General features: G+C 44.1%; 1 protein-coding gene across 3 annotated transcripts in view; it reads left to right on the forward strand.

The window, feature by feature from the left end:
* atxn1a (ataxin 1a) overlaps nucleotides 1-22,500 on the forward strand; it is a 68,665-nt gene that overhangs the window by 29,709 nt on the left and 16,456 nt on the right. For 2 of the 3 annotated variants that reach the window (XM_030789503.1, XM_030789504.1), the window contains exon 3: nucleotides 14,843-14,953. The gene's annotated coding sequence lies outside the window, so the exon portion shown is untranslated. The other variant, XM_030789505.1, reaches the window with a different exon arrangement.

Consider the following 22,500-nt stretch of genomic DNA (forward strand, 5'->3'; position numbering starts at 1 on the left):
GTGTCTGTGTGTGTGTGCGTGCGTGCGTGTGTGTCTGTGTGTGTGTGTGTGTGTGTATGTATGAGAAGGAGTCAGAGAAAGAGAGAGAGAGAGACCTTTGTGCTCTTTCTGTCATTCTAGTTCCAACAGGGTCTGCTGCCCTTGGCTGAACACAAATCTGTGGATTGCCTAAGTTCGTGGAATCATTGTTCTTAATGGCTTTGTTGCTGGAATAGTTTCTCATTCTCTATTCTTTATTCATTCCAATCAGAGCTCCATTTTGGTGCAATATTGACACGCTCTTTGACGTGTTACTTTGCATCTAAATATATGAGGTGAGTTCACAGCTTTGCTGTATGTTATTAATTTTATAACAGTGACACGGGAGAAAGTATCGCGATCTGACATCATCGCTTGTGTGGGCTGGTTTCTAATCTGCCAAGAGGTCTAGACAGCACACTGTACTGTGGCTGATGCCTGCATATGGAGACCGTTCACGTTGCTTTGATGTTAAGAGCTGGGCACTTGAGAGCGGGCGCTGCAGAAGCCTCCGGGTGATGTGCTTGGCACCGGCTCTGGCCGCAGGTAGAGGGGACAGACGGGGTTAGCCAAACCCACAACCCGAATGCCTGTCTGGGCCATGAGTCTCAGAGCTCCGCCGCAGTCTGTGGAGCCAGACCACGTGCTCTGTCTCTCTCTCTCTCTCTCTCTCTCTGTCTCTCATGATGTGGTGACATTATGTGCCAGCAGAAGTTGGAGCCAAACTCCCAATCAACTGGGCTGCGCTCACCGTCATATGACTGGTGCACAAACAGACAAACCGTTTCCCTTTCCCTCCGTCTGTCTGAGCTCTTCAGCAGGCTCTTCCACTGTTTTCCGCCGCACCGAAGTTTTATTCTTACTCTGCCGAGTTTCTGATGGTTTTTAAAAAAGGGAAATATAGTTGGGGAATGGGGGGGATTCCCTTTCTCATATTGGGCAGCTACTGTATAATAAACATTGGATGAATATCCAGTCAGTGGGAGTTTCTCTCCCTCTGCTCAGCAGGCACATTACAAGAGCTCTTTCCACCCTGGCCCTCAGCCCTGCCACACACACACACACACACACACACACACACACACACACACACATACAAGAGCAAACCCAGGAGTCTCCCCCCGACCTGTACAATGCTGGAGCGCACAGGTTTAAATTAAAGAGCGTGGGTGTCTGGCAGTTTTATTGGTACCCTGGATTTTCTGCAATGCTGAACATCCAACACCCACGTCGAGGCGAGTGGAGGAAGCGCGCGCGTGTGTGTGTGTGTGTTGGTGTGTGCATGTCTGTGTGTGTTTCAGTGTGAATTTAATGTGTGTGTGTTTGTGTTTGTCCATGTTTGCGTGTGTTTCGGTGTGAATTTGATTTGTGTGTGTGTGTGTGTGTGTGTGTGTCTCTCCCTCTCTCTCTCTCTCTCTCTCTCTCCCTATGTGAGTGTGTGTCTGTGTGTGTGTGTGTATGAGTGAGTGTGCATGCGTGCGTACATAATTTGTATATAGGTATTTGATTTGTGCTCGGTGCCTCAAGTTTAGGCATGTTGCCTGTGTGAGGAGGTTGCGATGTGGAATTAATTCACTAAGAGATAATAAGCATCTTTACAGTCAGATAAGAGTTACAACTGAGCTGTAAGACTTATTCTTTATGGGGTTTTTAATGCATGGACAATAATGTGAATTCATTTTAGCTGGAAGTGGCACGTTAACAATAACGAGGATTACATGCCCAACAACATTCCGATGTTATACCCCAGCATTCCGGTTGTAACGCATTCCGTGTTAATACCATATTCCGGAAAGCATGTAAACTGCATAATCAGAAAATGACTTTAATTCGGAAAATGACCCATACGCATTATATCATATGCCTTTAGTTTACTTTAGACAGACATTATCTTCTATATTAAAGCAATATCACAGGCAGAGCCAACTGATTATTTCTGCTTCCATAATACCTCAGTGTATTTCCACGGAACGTGTAGTTGAGTTTACCCACAGACTCTCTCAGGAGTTTATCTGGCAATGTATTGAAGGATATGTAACATCCAGTGACATGCACCGATATGTAATGTAACATCCAGTGACATGCACCAATATGTAATGTAACATCCAGTGACATGCACCAACATTTCCCACGTTGTTTTCCTACGGAGGAACCTCCCCAAATCGCTGGCCGTCCGCTCTCAGATTCCTTCGCTTTTGTGAATAACCGCCCAGAGAGGAAGAATATGGCTGTGTCTGATTTACATGTAATAACGGACACAGCGTGCCATTATTCAATCAGTCATGATGAGAGATCAAGCTCGATGGAAATTCTCTCTCTCTCTCTGTCTGTCTCTCTCTCTCTCTCTCTCTCTCTGTGTCTCTCTCTCTCTCTCTCTGTGTCTCTCTCTCTCTCTCTCCTTCTCTGTGAGTGTGCGCACACGCGAGGGTGGCGCAGGTGTTTAAGTCAGCCTTTTGACAAGTCTCTGCACTTAAGTGTGGTTTCTCCTCTCGCGCTCTCTCCAATCGAGCAAAAATGCCAAGCGTGCTATATTCAAAAGCCCATCGACGGCTGTAAACTAGACAAGTGAGCCTCACTGCCGTGATAAACTGCCCAAGGATAGAGCTGTGAAATGAGGCTGGGGCTTTGGGCGCAGAGTCAAGGTTGATTGGATTGCAAATAGTATCGACCAAAAGGGTTTGCCTCATGTCAATGAGTAGCGCCGCTAATGATTTGGGCTATGCATGCATTACGCCCTATAGTAAGGACCTTCAATCAGCAAAAAGACATAGAGAGATCGTGCTAATATATGCATCGTACCATTCATGCAGTCAGCAGTAGTGTACCAGAGGCATTTAGCGTAATATATCCAAATAAACATGAATGTGTTTGCCAGATGAAATATGACTTTGTTCTACCTGGTGCTCTTTTTTTTTTCTTTTTTTTTTTTTGATGATTACCTCTGTCCTGAAACTGTCACATTCAGCAGAATATGTGTATTGTGAAAGGCACTGAGTCAGAGTGGATACTGTGGAGCGGAGGATCAAATTTACTCTGTAGAGGGTGAACTTGTGTGTCAGTGACTTTGGCTGGAGCCTCTTACAGCTTTATTTAATTATCAGATTGTTGTCCTTGTGATCCCTGTACTTGTGGGGCCTTTCGAGCCTGTAACTTTGGATAGAAGCTGTAAAGTCTTGAGTGTTTGTGTGTACTCAGCAAAGCCTGTTTTCTGTCAGGACTTGTTAGTTCACCTGTGGGACACCAAGGACCTGCTTAATGGAGTTGTTTTCCTTTAACATGATCATCGACACTCATGACACTTACATACAGGCACTCACTCACTCATTACACACGCACACACACACACACACACACACACACACACACACACACACACACATTTACGTGACTTCTCCCTCCCACTCAACCTCTCTCTTTCTCTTATGCACGCGCACACACACACACACACACACACACACACACATACACACACACACACATACACACACACATACACACACACTTACGTGACTTCTCCCTCTCTCTCATTCTCTCTCTTTCTCTTACGCGCGCACGTACACACACACACACACAGACAGGCTCAGTGAGTGTAATTAATCCTCCTGCTGTGTCAGGCTCTGACTCATCACACAAACACATACGGCAGGCCTCACTTTGCTAGAGTACACACAGTCCTTCTCAACTGCTCTGAACACAGCTGACTAGTGAGAACAGAGGACGCAGTGACAGCCGCACGCACATTCACATACTCTGACCCTCCCATCTCACACAACAATACCATCGGCAAACATACACACACAGACGCACACACACACACACACACACACACACAGGCACGCGCACACACACACACACACATACACACACACATCCAGACACACAAAAGGTAGCTGAATGGTTACCCACAGCAGGAAAAGCCACCTCCTCTCTGAAAACCACACGGCGTATGCAAATTGGAAGCGAGCGGGTGTGAGTGTACGGCTTCCATGCAAATGTAATGGAGACCTCAAAGACAGAGGTTATAAATAGACGCTCAGTGTGTGGCTGCCTGAATGAACTCCACTCTTCTTTTAAAGCGACAGACACCCCATTCTGCCACTCAGGCCACAAAGAGAACAGAAAGGTCGACGAGTATGCGGCGGACTGAAATTTTGCGCCGCGTAAGTTCAGGGAAATGCCGGCACAGGAACATAAGGGCGTCAGTGAACTCACCTGAGGTGGGCGGGGCCTAGGAGAGTTGGCGAGCGTTACATCAGACATTTATTAGAGTGGGTCCGGCGCCCAAAGGACGTTCTGTAGAAAAGACGGCCTGGGATATCTGCAGAGGGTTCATATTACGTTTATTTAAGTTTGGTCCCCTGCACACTGACACTTAGAGAGCTAAAGAGTCTGTACATCATGTGACTAGAGAGAGAGAGAGAGAGAGAGGGAGAGAAAGAGGGAGAGAGTGAAGCGAGAGAAAAAGAGAGAGAGCTAATAAGGCATAAGATGATGACATTAAAGTACCAAAGAAATCAGTGGAAAAGCAGCTGAGACGTTGCCAAGCGTGTTCTCTAATGTTACTTTCTAATGTAAATGCATTTTCCGCCTGTGAGTCACTTAAGTTTCCTTTCCCTTGTAAAAATGTCATATTTTAATGCTGGGCCTAGTATTAGGTGCCAGATCCTATCAGAGTCATTTAAGCATGCTTGTTTTTCATGCCAAAGGCTTCTCCTTCATTAGCTTTGTTTGCCTACTACACTTTGTGTTGTTTTGTGTTTTCTGTACTCACAGTTTACAAATGTCTCGAGCTGGAAGCTATATAGTTTGCCATGTCGACAACTCTGAATAATTATCTTTGTTTACAATTGTTTGCTTTTTTTTTTTTTTTTTTTAGCTATTTAGTAAGAGATTCTTGTAAATGTGACTGCTGGTGTTTTGTCCTTTCTTAGTATCTGCTTTCTCTGGTTGCAGTCAACAGCCTGATGCAACCAGGTAACCAGTCAGTTGTGTTACTGGGCAACCATGCATCAAAATGACAAGCTAAAAGAGTGAGATGTCTGTAACTTGTTGTGACTGTTTCTCAGCATCTGCTGCTTTGTTCAAGGTCAGTTAAATACACCCCTCCCCTTTGGACCACATAAGCTTGGTGCAGTGAGACCAGTTTGACCGCATGACCGTGTATAATAACTCAACAGGGTTAGGTCACGTGACCTTTTGCAACCACTGTCTGACTGTTCTGTAAATGGGCAGTCATTGTGTGTATCTCTCAGACAGCGTGTGTGTGTTTTTTTTTCTACTCATAGCCATACTGAGTGTGTGCATTCTGTAATATGTAAGCAAGCTGGTTTAGTTTTATCTACAGCAATAGTGGTTTCCTCCCCTGGTCATGTGCTGCTCTGTAGCTGTTGCCCGGTTTCCACTCTGACTGCTCAGCGAGGAAGCACGACAGTCTACACCCTTCATTTCCTTCATCTGAGACCCATTCATCCTCAGACAAGTTTTAGAACTGACCTCAGATCAGTCAGACTGCGCACAAATAGAATATTTTGTATTGTGTTACCGGAAGCGTAACCGTCCTGTTCTCAGACTGTGCTTTTTGAATGAGCTCTTAAATCTGATCACAAGTTTAAAAACAGCGCCATCTGCCTGTCGCTTGTAAAACACTATTTCTCAGGTGATTCTTCCCAAGTCTCTCTCTCTCTCTCTCCCTCTCTCTCTCTCCTACTTGTACAGCATACACACAATCTGCAGCTCCAGCATATTGTGAGAACGCTGTCTTTTGCATTTAATATCATTAATACACTCAAACTACTGGTGTATGTGTTGAATATTTATGTCCTCTCTTTGCCCTAGCATAGCATAAATTATATATGGGAGACATTCTTTTTTTGACTTTTTTTTTTTTTTTGAGAGAGCACAAAGCTTGTTTGGTCTGGTTACTGGCTTCTCTCACAGCAGGGGGTCTGAGGGAGCGGCAGTCCCACACGCTTTGAGCAGACTCCCAAGAGCCCTCAGTGTTGCTTTGAAGAGTTGGAGAGAGAGAGAGAAAGAGACGTGATAGAAAGAGGCCACTTTCATTCTCTCTTTTTCTCTTTCTCTTGCTCTCTGTTTCTCTGTCTCTCTCTCTCTCTCTCTCTCTCTCTCCCTCTCTCTTTCTCTCTATCCCTCATCATCCCCCTGGTTGTAAGTGTCTGAGTGTGTGTAGTGACTGTCTAAGTGCATGTGTGTGACTCAGAGTGGGTGTAAGGGTGAGTGAAAGGTTGAGAGTGTGACAGGAGCAAACGAGAGCTTAGCAGAGCAAACACATACACACATACACACACACACACACACACACACACACACATACAAACACACACACACACACACCCCACACACACACACCCCCCCACACACACACACACACCCCACATACACACACACCCACCTCCTAAAGCTTTCTATGAAACCTCGATAGAGTACACAGTATGGTTTTATAACAGAGCCTTTTGACAATAGAGTGCTCTTAAACTCATAAATGATGCACTACTACACAAACATTTATTTAACTCAAACCTCATTCCCTTAATGCTGTGATTATTCCTTAAAGATAAGAAATGTTTCTTGGAGCTTCTGTCTCAAATGCTAGGAAGCTTTGACATTTTAAAAATTACACTTTGACAGGGCCTTTTGCCCTCGACTTTTACCAGGCTTAAGTGTAGTTGGCTTAGATGTTAACTGTATTCGATTACCTCCCTAAGACACTCTTTCAGCTACAGTAAAAAAAGGATATATATATATATATATATATATATTAGAATGTGATGCTTCAAACAAATGTAGTATTGATGTAGAAGAAGGTAGCTCCCAAACTCTGTGTCTTTTCTTTTTTCATGAGAAATTCCCCATGGTTAGACTCCGGAAGGATCCTGTAGGTTTTTTTGTCGTGTTAACATCAATAAAAGCAGAGTTTAACATGGGTTCAACGTAAGCGCTCATCATTCCTAAAGGCCCAGTCCCTTCTCTTTTTATTGCAAAGTTTTCTCTCTATCTGATAAGCTCTACTGTCACAAAAGCTCATTTTGTGGGTGCAGTAAACTGATCCTGAAGTTATTCTTCGCGGAAGAAAGAAAAGAAGCCCGTCAAAATGACTCTGGCAGGGAGAACCTTAGCCACTTTACACACAGCTTTATGTGATTGGAGGACAATGGTGCCAATCACCTCAGGCCTAGAAGAAGAGCCCAACCTCACGAATCACTCATCACACTGACACACAGAGGGGTAGAGAGAGAGAGAGAGAGAGAGAGCACAGTGTGGAAACTTGAGACAGCCACCTGCCCCTCACACTACTCCTATCTGCTTACCAAGGCCTTTGTCTCAGCTGATATGTTAGCACAGGCAGGCGAAATGAAGCGAGGACACAGCTATCTCTCCATCAGCCTGCTCACAATGGGACAAAGAGGGGCCAGAGGAGTGCAGGGGGCTGAGCAGAGCTGCCAGGTATAGAGTTTTACTGCCCTGAGTGTGAGCAAGCACTTTGGCTGGCTTTTAAGCAGTTGAAAGTTTGTGTGTATATGAATGCACGTGTGTTTGCGTGAAAGAGTAGGGGAGCGAGAGAGAGAGTGTGTGTGTGTGTCTGCATATGTGTGTGTGGAGGAGAGACAGAAGGAGGTATCCTTTTTCTTCACCTCTTGTTTCGCCCCACCGGCTTTGAAAACAGAGATTGAATGTTGATTGTCAGATAGATGACATGCTTTTGTGATTGCCAGACGCAGGACTGATAGAACATGATTTAGTAATTGAAATGTTATGTAAATGTGAGAGATTGTAAATACGAATTCTCCAACATGTCACAGGGCTCAGCTGGAGCATGCATCGTGTATGTAAATATTTACATTTTTTTAGCCCAGAAAAAAAAAAAAAATACTGGCACGTCCCATTGTGCGGTATGACTGAATGAATAGGTTTTAATATTGCTAAGGAAATGGGTAACATCCCTCAGTACATGAATAGCTGTGTAGAGTAATTTCTCATCATTAAAAACAGGAGTGACTCACCGCTCGGCTGACTACAATGCTTAAGAGCAAGAGATAAATGGTGTCTTGTGCTTAAGACTGCAACTGTCGTTGCAAGCCGGATTACTCTTTGTGTTTGTGTGTGTGTGTGTGTGTGTGTGTGTGTGTGTGTATGTGTATCAGTGTGTTTGTATCTGTGTGTGTGTGTCAGAGAGAGTGTGTGTGGAATTCCCTCTGTTTTATCAGTTATGATTAGTGTGTTTTTGTTTGGAACTGCATCCTACAGCAGTGTGTGTGTGTGTGTGTGTGTGTGTGTGTGTGTTCATAACAGGTTGTGTCTTCTGGACTCTTTGTACGTGTGTGTCTGCTTTATTGTCAGGAAAGGCACTCATACACACACACCCATGTTGACGGAATTCTGATTAATGTGTTTGTGTGTCAGTGTTTATGTATGTCTCTGTGTTTTCATCACAGTTTGTGTATATTGAAGGCTGTGTATGTGTGTGTGTTATAGTAGTAGAAGACACACACACACACACACCCACACACGAGGGGCTTCAGCTGTCTGGGGCTTGGTGGAGATGAGCTTATAAGCTGGGCTTGTAGCAGCCTGTCTATTGATTGGTGATATAACAGGCCTGCAGTAGTAATGATGTCAGTGCCTGATCCTCTCTCTCAGCCCTGACCTTGAGTGGATTGGACTTCTGGGCATGCTCAACTCACTCGGGGAGTGTGTGTGTGTGTGTGTGTGTGTGTGTGTGACACAGCGCTGACTGAAAGCCCCTGCTGGACTCCTGGGAGAGAAAAGGAGGATGTTTTTCAGCCTGTTGTCCTCTAAAGTTTACACACACACACACACACACACACGCGCACACACACACACACACACACACACAGATAGAGCTCTGTCTGAATGCCTTTGAGCCAGTGTGTCTGAAGAGAAAAGAGTGATGGCCCTTGTTCTGCGTGATCTGTCTCGGGAAAACTAAACAGCATAATAAGTCATACTGTGCATTTCCTGTACCTCAAACATACAAGACATATAACTCATACCTCACAACACGTGACAGAGACAATCACGCAGCACTGTATAACTCAGTGATCTGTTTGATTAATGCATGTTTTGTCAACAACTAGTTCACATAGCACCCATTGAATGCTGCACATACAAATATTTATCCAGTGCTTTTCTATAAAAACACGAGACCTACATACTAGCCACGGGCTGCTCCAACTGCACTCTTTTCTGTGACCAACAATACATTTGTCACATTGCATGTGCTTGCCTGGGGAAGTGGCCTATGGGTAAAAAAATACCGGGACCCCCCCCCCCCCGCCCCCCCTGAAATGTGCCAGTGCTGTGTGGATCTGGAGGGTAATGGCTGTATACCTGGGCCAAAGTGTCTTAAGAGATTCGCCTTTCCAGCATCAAATCGATTTTGAATGCGGGAGATTATTTCCTGTCACGGCTGATTGCCGCGCACGCCACTGCCCCACCCACCATCGAACCCACACACACACACACACACACACAGAGAGAGAGAGAGAACAGCTGTGGCTCTGCCAGGCGATAGGGCAGGGGGCCAGTGAGGTGAGAGTAAAGGAGTCTGAGGAATGTTAACTGGCCAATCATCAGGTAATTAAAAACACTCTACAGTCAGACACTCCACAGTGTTTGTCTGCCAGCCTGTCACAGCTCCTCTCTCTCTCTCTCCCTCTCATTATTTCACCTGTCCTTGCATCACCCTCTTCTTCCTCTTCTCTCTCTTCTCTGCTGCAGACTATCTCTCTCTCTCTTTTTCTTATCTTTCTCTTTTCTCTCCCCTCCAGCTTCAGTGGCCACTCTAAGCCTGATTTATCTGGTGTATTGTCTTACGCGTTGTCCTATATCCCTGTATGGGAGCAGGTAGTGCAGAGGTTGTGTAACTGCCTGATTTCCTCCCCTCCACTATTCTACTACAGCCATCAGCTGATCTGTCCAAGCACAAACAGGTAACACTCAGGGACCACACTCTCACTCTTTGTAGTGCGTAACCTTGTGAAACTGTTTGTGTACGTGTGTGTGTGTATGTGTGTTTAGGTAAACAGGTTTGTTTAACAGACTATATGCTATATGAAACGATAAATATATAGCGCATTGCTGCTAAGATAATCTTGTGTTTTTGGAGTATATTTCAAACAGAGGAGCATTTTTATCGTTTTGTGAGCAAGTTATCTTAACTCATTGCCTATTTTGTGCTTTGCATAAAGCCAGTGATGGGCATATGTGTGAAACTAATGGAGTCTGTATTTAGAAAACAACTGTTTGTCAATGCATGTGGCTTTTTGAGGACATCTGATGGGTTTTCACAGAGAAGGGAACAGGTCCTGATAGACGGAAGTGAAAGTTTCGTTCCTTCATTCCTGGGGTTTAGTGCTCGTGACTCTGAGGGCTCTCCTCCCTCTTTATGGGAGAGGATGTTAAGAAAACAGCTGCTCCTATGTGGACAATAGGTGGAAATTATGTACAATAAGACCAGTTCCCCCATAGAGTACAGTGTAAAGCCTATAGCACGTAGCATAGCAGAGTAAGACATTCTTTTACTCTTCAGCTGGAGTCGTCCTAACCAGCACTTTGATCTATCAGCATCAGTGCTTTATAGATCACCACATTAAACAGCACAGTGAATGTCAGCTCACTGAATATCAATAAATGAAAACTTTACAGAGGATTGTCCTCCCTCCTATCTCTCTCTGTTTCTCTGTCTGCGTCTGTCTTTCTCCCTCTTTTGCTCTCTTTCTCTGCTCTCTCTCTCTCTCTCTCTCTCTCTCTCTCTCTCTCTCCAAACTATGGCTTATTCATGAAAGCGTGTCCGTCCTTCACTGTCTGCTGTCTCTGATGAAGACTAGGCCTTTTTCTGCTCTTGCTTTATAAGACACACAGTCAGCACCAGACATGGTCCCTCCGTATTGTCTGCATATGTTGAAGTGATGACATTTTGGCAGTCTTTGCTCAACGAAAGAGGAAGGGTTACCTCTCAACATGTGTCTCTCTCTCTCTCTCTCTCTCTCTCTCACTGTGAAGTCTGATGTGCTGCTCCAGGCTGCTCTGTACAGTAATTCTGATCTGCAGTCTACTCTCCCCCTGCTCTCAGCTAAAGCAATTCGCTCTCTTACTTAAAGTGTCTGCGGAGTCATCAGCGTAGCAAAGAGTCTGTCTGTTTGCTGCAGACAATCCCTCCCCAAACCTCTCTATTTGCTCTCTCTCTCTCTCTCTCTCTCACTCACTCTCTCTCTCTCTTTCTCACTCACTCTCATTCATTCACCCTCTGGTTGTCCTCACTGAAAGACTGCAAAGGACTTTGAGAACTCGCACTGTTGGACTGTGATGTTTTTTTTTCAGTCTTTTCTAAAGAAAAGCAGATTACTCATACGTCGTCTGAGAGAGGTTAGATAAATCAGACTGGCTAGGGCAGACAGAGTGGATTGTCAGTTCGCGATGATGTTAAAGTTCCCTCTTTATAGTAGCTGAATTGAGCGTGTGGAGGGAAAAAAAAAAAGTCTACTCTTTGAACTGAGCATTTCCTTTTTCCTACTTCCATTTTCAATGTGATTTGTCAGCCAGACTGATCATTTTAACGATACGTCCAGCATAAAACCCAGCTTTATTTTTTTTCTCTAGTCCTTGAAACTCGGAGGACCGTGCTGTTAGATTTGAAATGTCTGAAAGGAATATCTAACAAGGCTCCTTAGATCTAATGTATTGTGGAGATTTCTGAGGTATGCTACAGCAAATGCGGTGAATGTGACAGACAGATTTGTGGAAAGTGATGGAAAGCTTGGCGTTTTTTCTGCCCCAGACACCACATCAGACGCTACGTCAGGCTTCAGACACGCCTGGCCTCGGCCAAGCAAAAAATGGGCTGGTCATTATCAGTCAGCTCAAACGCGATGAAACCATAACACATGCGTCGTGAGGTAATGAACCGCTTTCATTGAGTCTACTTTAATTGAACTACTTTTTTTAAAATGTGCGCCATGCTAGGTGGAATTCTCTTGGCAACATAGCGGTGGATTGACTCTCAGTAATTATTTATGACTCTGTAGCGTCTGACGATAGTTATATATCTTCATGTTTATGGCCGGAAAAAAAGCCAAGGTCCCAACCACATCATGCAGTAAAATGATTTATAAAAATGGGATCAATTTATTACTTCTTCTGTGAACATACAATATGCAAGTCATTACTGAATAATCAGAGCTGTATATTAGGGAAAACCACAGACTGTCTTTTTCTAGTTTTCCCTTTTCCCCCTTTTTTTTCTAAAAAGCCCTTTTTCTCTTTAAAAAAACCCAAACCAAGGCTTTACCAAACGAATATTCGTTCCATTCATTTGATCTCGAGAGTAAACCATGCTACTCCAAAGTAACAGTTGGTGATTACGGTCTTGGTGTTAACGCACCCTTCTGTTTGGTAACTTAGTGACTTTTTGGGAACTGCTTCGTTTGTGTTGGTGGTAGGAGGACGCGTATGTCAAAGCTGGCACTCCATTGGTCTCCAATACAGCGAACTCAACCTCGAAAAGACGATTCTTGGAAACGACGAAACAAAAATTGTCGGCGTGGAGCTGCGGCTCATAAAGCACCGACTGACTCTGTTATTTCGTCTGCTTTCGGCTGTTCTTGTTTATTGCTTATGGCCACAGCAACAGCTCGGTACAGGACTTTCTAGGAATTTCCACGGACCGTTCGAAGGCTACAACTGCCTTTTCAACCCTATGGTTGGTTTCACAGGACGTTAACACTGCCAACGTGAAGTCAGTTCTATTTAAGCATAAGCTTTTCAGCAATTGCATAGCAACTGGAAAGAAAAACACACTCCTCAAATAGGTGACTTTTTTTTTTTTTTTTTAAATCTTAAATGGGCTTGACCCAGTTTCCATGCTCTGTATAGATGATTTTGATTCATAAATACAATTTACTGCTGTGTTAACCACTGATACAATTTCTAAAAATGGTTCTCCTGCACACTGCTGTACTGGATGTGCAAATCCTTCCTCATAACTCTCAGGGTTGTTTAAAGCAGACAATCCCCTTTTACTTGCTGTATAAATGTATACGGTTCTGTGGCACTTGAGTGGGTTTTTTGAATTGCAAAGTAGAGGAGATGAGACAGCTTTCACTGCCATTCTCTACATCTTCAGGCAGTGTGGCTGAATAGGCCAGTCAACACTGGCATCTTTAAAATACTCAAGTTCTTACGGACACCTCTGCCAGTGTGTGTGTGTGTGTGTGTGTGTGCATGTAAGTGTGCGCGCTCTTGATTGGAGAAATACAACTACTCCTCCATGCTGCTGTTGAATGTGAGAATGTGTGGGAGGGGGTAACAGATCTTTTCCCTGTAGGCTGGAATGAACTGGATATGAAGGGCCCACACTCCTCTACCAGGAACCTATGGTGTGATATCTGGTCATGGTACCAGATTCAGTTGGAGTTGACTGATCAGTTTGTGTAATCATACTTCTTTGTGCTTAGATTACATACAGTGTCCCATTCTTATGTGTCTGGAGTTAGAGTTAATCGTTTCTTTTGCCTTATACTAATTGGACCTTTTCCTAAATCCCAAGATTATCTTGAATCAAAATCATCTCATTTCCAGTGAGCTGGCTGAATGACTTTGTTAAGTCTTTGCTAAATCCAACAAGGACACTCACTCAAAAAAATCCTTAAAAAAGTGACCTAATGCACACACGCACACACGCACGCCCATGCATGCATATGCACGTGCGCGCGCACACACACACACACACACACACACACACAAACATATACATTCCATAGTGACAGGTAAAACTAAAGGAGGGTAATCCTTTTTTTTTTATCTGCAGTACTCAGATCTCAAAGATCCTCTCCGTGTGTTGCATGCTTGTTCTCATTTTGAATCACACTCCCCACGTCACCTCCTCTTCCTGGCTCCGGGCGCTGGTGGGTGGCGGGTTTACCCTTGCGGACCCCCCCCCCCCCCCCCCCCTCGGCATCAGGGACACCCTTAGAGTTCAGAGCGTGAAGAGCAGTACGCTGATCCTACCTGAGCCTCGTCAGTCTGGAGTTTGTGTTACCCGCAGTGTCTCAAAGGTTAAAGCTTGTGATACGAAACCTTCCCCTTCCTCGACTACATAAGTCCGCATTATAGGCGGTGGTGCTCTGAGACTTTGAGAATAGAGGCTGTTGTCTCCTGAATGTTGATCTTAGGTCTGTGTGGAGCTGTACAGAGATAGCTCATAAGAAGTGCAACCCAATCTGTGCAACTCAAGGTGTAAAAATCTTCTGCATTTGAAAATGCTGACTGTAAATGGATTTAGCAGGAAAAGTTACGAATCATAGTTCCTGTGCCTCTGAACCACAGCTGAAGTAAGCTGTACACGGCACTGTATTCCTTTGAACAATTAGGCTTCTGGCCGTACATCCGGATCGACCGACGGTAGACGGATATACTACTGTCAACCCACTCGCCCCGTGCACTGTTAAATAACAAGCATTCCTTGTTTGATCTCTTAATGCAGTGGAATCTGGTGTGTTTGTTTGGATGAGTTGTTTTGAGTGTCAGAGACGTGGTATGTCTGGGACTGTGTACATCACACAGTCATGTTTACATGAGTGCACTGGAATGAGCTCAGTGCCTAGGCACTTTGATGTCTGCTCATGCTGTTGATGTCTGCTCATCACCGGAACGGTTGCCAAGCGCGCCTCTAAAGGCAGCTAATGCAGATTCATGGGAGGGTATATGTCAACCGTGGGGTACTGCATAGACTGCTTGTGTCTCTGGTTGTAACCAGTGTGTGTGTGTGTGTTTGTATTTGTGTTGTCAGGCAGGGCTGGAGGCCTGAGAGCACGTGCTGCGTTGTGACTTTGAGGACCTCTATGGGCTGCACCGCTCGCTGACACACTGGAGGGAGAACGTAGGAGCTGAGCTGAATGAGGTACAATGCAAACATACACACACATACACAGACAGATACACACACACACACGTATTGGAGAGAGAATGTAGGAGCTGAGCTACAATGCAAACACATACACACATACAAACATGTACACACACACACACAGACACACACACACACACACACACACACACATATACTGGAGGGAAAACGTAGGAGCTGAGCTGAATGAGGTACAATGTAAAACACACTCACACATATACACATGTACACCCCCCACACACACACACACACACATGCATACACGCGCACACACACACACACACACACACACACACTCACACTAGAGGAACTGACCTACAATGCAAACACACACATATACACATGTATACACACACACACACACACACACACACGTACACTGCAGGGAGGACATAGGAGCTGAGCTGAATAAAGTACAATACAAACAGTAGTGATGCGGGGGTCGACCCATAACCTGCGGGTCAGGCGGGTTTGGGTAAGCTTGCAAGAAAATATCACGGGTTCGGGCGGGTTGGATCAAAAAGTGACAAAGCAGCGCTCTGACGAAGTTATAAATAACTCAGAGAAACATTGCATGCAATAGGCTTTGCGTTGTAGGCTCTCCGAATTGCGTGCAATAGGCTAGGCTGTGATTACTAGTCCACTTTCCACCCTCCCCTCTCTCTCTCTCACTCTCTCTTTCATTTTTGAACATACACACACACACACATGCACGCACAGGAGGGTACAGGTCCTCTTATGCCCTGGCTGTCAATAATCTGCAATACCGAACTATAAAGTAACCTACATCTATCACACATCTCTCTGCACCCAGACTATAATTTATAATGCATTAGGCCGGGCCACAATTTATAATTAATAATAGCCTGGCCTAATAGCTTATCAGCAGCTTTACCATCAATTTGCGATTGTGGTTTTGGTAAATGCATGTGTTTTAGAGTGTTGATAATAGGCTTCACCTACGAGTTTTTTTCCCCAAAGTGGTATCCGCAGCTTTTGTTTAGTTTATACACCCCCAAAACTTTTTTTTTTTTTTTGGTCGGAATAAGAGGCTGCCATATGGCCAACATAATCCAAGAAAAGTTAAAAACGGGCGTTGCTAAGGTTACACGCAAAGTCAGCCAAAAAAGTAAGGTATGGGAGAGGGTCTAAAAAAGTTAGCTTAGGCCTACACATGTAGGCTACTATTTTGTTAAAGTTCACTGTTAAGATGTGAAGAATGCATCGTTTGTGTGTGTGTGTGTGTGAGGGAGAGAGAGTGAGAGAGAGAGCGAGAGTTCATGTCTTTAATGAAGGGTTACTTGTTTTCCTGCTATTCAACAATAAAGAACACAATTTGGAACAATTCGTCATTAGGCTAAGATACAATAGACTGTGCCTTGCAATCAGTTTATTGCGCTAACATTTGGGTACACAGCCCAAAAATGAAATGGTCTGACACTGCTGATTTTGCTGTAGCCTATGGTGGCTCATCCAGAACCTTCTTGACTACACAAGTGTCTGTCCTTTTTGACGATCACTAAATAAGAAAACATTATCTCTGCTCTATGATATGAATGCCATCGCTATACAGGCTAAAGTTGGCGATTTGCGGGTCGGGTTCGGGTTCGGGTTGGGTTCAGGTGGTTGATTAACGCATTTTTGCGGGTTGGGTGTTGTGGAATGGCTCTCATGACGTGTCGGGGGGTGCGGGTATTAAAAAACCCTGACCTGTGCATCACTAACAAACACACACACACACACACACACACATACACACACAAACAAATATAACTGGAAGAAGAACATTGGAGCTTAGCTGAAGGCACACAGACTGAATTTTGTAGCTGACCTGAGTGACATGCAATACACACGCACATGCACACACTCAAATAACTAAACAATAAACACTCACACAGTCACAGTGTGTGTTCATAGTGGCTTGTTGAGGGAGTGCCAGGCAGTTTCTTTTGTGTCTGTCCTAGCTGCTCATTCGGTCTGAACCAGAGAATGCAGTGACCCATAGAGACCGCTCTCACCAGTGACATATTCTTTTACTCCTAAAATAAGCTCTATTATGGTAAACAGTTTTCCCAATGAAGACATCCGATTTGTATTAACTGTGCAAAATGTATCATATCATGTGGTTATTAGCGCTGAAATTCCATAAACTCTTTGTAATTTGTTAGCGCAGAGAGCACAGACCGATTATTCAATACATATTGATAAATCAATTCCTACTACATTCAGATCCACTCTGCTGGACCACTTATTTTGCTGTTTGTGCTAGTAAGCCTGTCGTGGCAGTAATAGTACAACAGGAGTCCCCTGAGTGGTTATGGCTCTGAGCTACTGTAAGAATCATGCTCACTGAACTCATTACTGTGTCACCTGTCAGCTTGAGCCCTGATTGGACGATTGGAAATAAGAGTCTGCCTAGCAACGGAGCTATTGTTTACCAAACAAGGTTGGGCTCTTATAACTTGAGCTAAAAGCTATGCTTTCATACAAATCACCTTCAGGAAAAATCCTGCCTGTGTGTTTATTTTTTCTTTCTCTCTTTTTTTCTGTGAGCTGCTTCACAGGAGAGCCACAAGACTATCAGGAAAATTACGCTTTAAATAATTCTTGAGAATCGATAAAAAAATGCTTGACATACACATACACATACACACACACATATACGTACGCACACACACACACACACACACGCACACACACACAAACACACACACACACACCCCTACAGGCATGTTGCTTAGGTTAGGTAATGTGACTGTGTTAGTCACGATCTCATATCCTCTGTGCCACTTTGTGATTGTTTGAGGAATTAATGTTAGATTTGCGTGCGTTTTATGCGTGTGTTTATAAGTGTATTTGTGTTTGTGTTTTTGATTTTGTGTGTGCATGCAAGTGTGTTCAAACACAAAAGCTTGAATGCGTTTGGGATGTTTAGCTTAGTGCCACACCACACATCAATAACTAAGTTAGACTCATCTCTACGCGTTTGTCACGGCAGCAGAAATGAAAGAGGCCGAACGCGCTGTTTTTCAGTGCAGCTTTGAAGAGCAGCGCACTGGAAAATGTAGATATGCATGAAGAAACGTCTCTCTCAAAGGGCAAAGTCGTCATCTCCGTGATAAGTCAACCTGCCACTATCCCACATGACCTCCGGGTCCGGGGTCATTTGTCGGTTCTGTGTATTTCCATACTGTGGCCTGGTTGGAAACAGCTGGTGGCTCTAAAGCTAGTGCTTAGCTTTACTCTGGATATACTTCATGCTTTGTAAATGTTTCCTAAACAGTTTCCCCTGTTTGTTACGCAAGGAGGTGTGTCTGTTTTCTCACCTTTATGTGAGGCTCTTTTTGAATATTAAAATATCCACTTACTCTCTTCTGGAAGTTTGCGTAGGGGAATAGATACATAGATTGCCCCCTGCTGGTTGTATGCAATATTTTAACAGAAGCTCCCAGCTATGTTTTTCTCATCCACAAATTAATTTTGTATACTGATTAAACAGCTCTTATTGTCAATAGATTATATTGTGCCGCTGTTCCCCATCATACTGTTGAGATCGGTCTCTGAGTTTTTCCCCCACGAGTTTTTGCACGGTTACCATTGTGTTTATTAGAAGAGAGCTGATGTCATTTGTAGCATGTGTCAAAACCTGTTGCACAACACAGATTGTCTGATATGCATTGTTCATTTTAAAAAGAATGCTTAGAAAGACACACACACACACACACACGCCTGCATACACAGACCTAGACACATCCACACAACAAGAAAGGGAAAGACAGCAAGAGAAAGGTATTATGTTAGCAAACACTTGGCAAACTGACCCTGAGTATTGTAAGTACAAACTGTGTAAATGAAAACATCGGAATAATAGAGAGTTCAGAGCTGCCAGCAATTGAACTGAGTAGTTATCTTACACAATCATAAACTTTTACAGAGAAGCTCAAGCAGTGTCTCTCCTTCAGTTAAAGGTCACTGGCTTTGACAGTGTTTGTAGTGAAGCATACCAATTAATCCTTCTATTGGTGTGACCAGAGAAAGATGTGACCAAAAGAGGGAGTTCACTCGTCTGTGATTGGTTTTGAGTTCTGTCAGTTAAGTGCCAGTGTCTGCTAAAGGAGCTGCTAGTCTGCTGTAAGTCTGGAACATTCTCTTCAGAAAGTAAACTACAAATGATAGTGACTCTAGGGGTAGTTACGGTTTCATTCTGGCTTAAAAGGGTTGTCATTAATGCCTGCCACATCAATAAATACTTTGTAATATTCAAATTTATGTTTATGCTGCATACATAACATGTAACAGCACTCTGAAATGTCACACTACACCCCTGTTCACCTTGGAGGTGATTTATTACTCTGACATGCGATGGTACCAGATTAAATCAGAGGCAACATGTTTTTACTTACGATTCAAAAACTGCAATGAAACATGATATGTTTTAGCATTCTTATGTTTATGAGGTTGCTGAAAAACTGATTCATATTAATTTCCTTTTTTTTTTGGATGACCAGGGTATGCCCATGGCTTCTTAAAGGTCTTGCTCTCCCTCTGTGTGTGTGTGTGTGTGTGGAGGCTGAAGTGAGTGTGAGGCCAGCAGTGCTATTCTTGGCCGGCCGGGGGAAGTCTTGGCTCCCCGGTGCATGGGAAAAGTGTTCTTGGCAGGCTGAACCGTGGCATTCCATTGTACCTCGCTCCTTCACCAGCTAAATCTGTGTGTGCTCTCACAACTCTCTCTGTAGAGAGGTGTCTAGAGAGAGAGAGAGAGAGAGAGAGAGAGAGGATTATGTTCAGGCAAAGTAGTACTTTCGACGGTTGTGTTGTCCTTGGTTAGTGGTAGCATTGTTGGTACCCTGTTGATGCAAATACGAACACACATGCAACCACACGCGCACACACACACACACACACACACACACACCTATACTCAGTTTCCAGTTCACAGTCTGTCTCTCTTATATAGACTTGTACGGACTCATTCACTCATATTCTCTGTTTTTCTGCCACCCCCCCCCCCCCCCCTCCCTCCTCTCTTTCTTTTCTCCAACTACACCCACACTCACACTCACACACACAATCATGGTATTTCCTTTATCGGGCAATGAAGCTCACAGCTGTCTGGCATGCTCGGGGCAGTGGTCAATGTTCCAGTGTTGTCCAGCTGAACAGTACATTTAGAAATGCCAGCTTAGGGTTACAGTGACGTCTGTCATTCCACAGCCCCACAGGCTGCTGCTAGAAACAATTTCCTTGGTACGTTTCCCCATTCACCAGTGCTGAGCAGAGGTCAAAGGGCAGGAAAAACAATGTTGGGAAGAGGTCAGTTCATGAGATTCTGCCACAGTTTGTTACGAGTCTCTCTGAAATCACTTAGCTTTCAGTACAAACAAATCTTCATTCCTAATGTTGAGAGTTTTGTGGTGTCAGAGACCTGCTGAGCGTCCAGCGCGGTGGAGCTGCAGATGGAATGGAAGGGGGAAGTGTATTATCATCAAACCAAGGTATTATCTGAAAATGTCACTTATGAAACAAGCGTTTGTGCTCGTCCGTGTCAGACGCATGCCCTGTTGCATCTACTCCATCAGAATCTATAGGGTAGGGTCTATATGGAATGATGTTCTTACTGCGTTTCGCCCAGAAACGACAGAGAAAGCACTGTGTGTTTAAGGGCTTCTGTATCGTCACATACACAGCTGCATGCACTATTCCCTGTCTGGAACAGACCACCCAGAGACCTTTAGAGGGTGGAATAGTCTTTCATGTCTGAAACAGACTTGGCTGGGCTGCTTTGGCTCTCAGTGGAACATGCCAATGTGCTGAAGACTAGATTTACTTGACATCTGCAAGTCCTTGTCTGGTCCACACTGTGCCCAGGCCTGATACATTCGTGCACTATGTCTACAGCTAAAGCAGTTTTGAGTAAACTCTAAACAATATACACATATATCCCTGGGCCAAACAGACATCAAACGCCTTACATGTGTGTATATGTGTGGCCAGTATTTTAACTTGTGTTGCCTCTGGGAACAATATTTATATGGATAAGCTTTCATGTCACATATCATATCCAGCTCTCTGGCTCAAGCGTGTCTCCCACCAGCCCAGCTACACCCTCTCTCTCTCTCTCTCTCTCTCTCTCTCTCTCTCTCTCTCTCTCTCTCTCTCTCTCTCTCTCTCTCTCTCTCCATTCACAAACACTTCAAATCCTCCATTATCTGCCCTGACACACAGTGTATGGGTGAGAGAGAGAGATATAGAGAGAAAGAGAGAGAGAGAGCGGGAGGATTACACTCATGTAAAGTACGACTAAGCCCTTTTATTACTCCTTAATCCCACAAAAGTGAGTACACACACTCTGAAAAACACACAGACAATGACAACTACTGTACACAGATACACACTCTTACATACCAGTACTGTACTCTGTAGACAAATCATGGGACCTGTGTGTGTGTGTGTGTGTGTATGTGTCATATGACACATCAAAGCCCTGCTGATAAAAAAAATTCACATGTTCATGCTAAAGGTCTTTTAAGACTAGATCTGTTTACCAAAGAGAACTGTATTACAGAAGTATTTTCATGTGCCTACGTGTGGGTTCGCAATAGGAAGAGGTGAATATGAACTTTAAAAAGATACAGCTGATTCTAGATCAGTGATTATAGCATCTTGGGAGTATCTGACATGCTGTTGTGGCAGTGTGGGAGCTGTTTGTCTGAGGTTTGGTTGTGGCAGCCATGTAGAACAAGGATGGCCACATAGTTGTGTTAAGACTGTTTTAAAAGAGAGAGAGCGGAATATGGAGAATATGAATATGGAGATCTGTTAATTCATTGTAACCCTTAGATAAGCTCCGTCTTCTGCTTGTGATCCAGGGCTTTCACTATGTCTCTCTGAGTCCCTCAGTTTTGCTTTGTCTGGCTTCTCTGTCTTTCTCTCTCTCTTGGCCAGGTTCTGTGATTCTCATGCTATCGGGTTTCATGCTGTTTATAGAGGGGTTTGCTTGTGTGTGTGTGTGTGTGTGTTTGTGTGTGTGCGCGTGTGTGCGTGCGTGTCAGTGCGTGTGGGTGTGGGTGTGTGCGTGTGCGTGTGTGTGTGAACTGTCAGGTTCATTCCTCAGTACTGAGTTTATTAGTTTAGTGTTATCTAAATGGCTTTCAGACGACATGAGGGGCAGATCTCAGGCCTGTGGAAAAATAATCACAGTATACAAGAGCAACTCAACAGTCGAACAGTAAACCATTTGCCACTGGCTCTTTTGCTTCTCTCAAAATATGCGTGTGACACATCTCACTGAGGGCGAAATGATAAAGTATGTACAGTGGAGGCAATAAAATTTTAGGTTACCAGAAAAACATAGTGAAAATATTAATGGGAGAAAAAAAAAAAAGAAAAAAAAGCAACTAAATATGTGAGACTTCTGTTGATAGAAGTTAGTTTATAGGGTGGGAAAACGCTTAATTTGGTGGGAAAATCAAATGTGTGTGTGTGTGTGTGTGTGTGTCTGTTTGACTGAATGGGAGCAATGTGCTTCACTCCTGTGAAGG

Source organism: Chanos chanos, chromosome 12 (assembly GCF_902362185.1).
Source record: "Chanos chanos chromosome 12, fChaCha1.1, whole genome shotgun sequence".
In the NCBI taxonomy this organism is placed as follows: domain Eukaryota; kingdom Metazoa; phylum Chordata; class Actinopteri; order Gonorynchiformes; family Chanidae; genus Chanos; species Chanos chanos.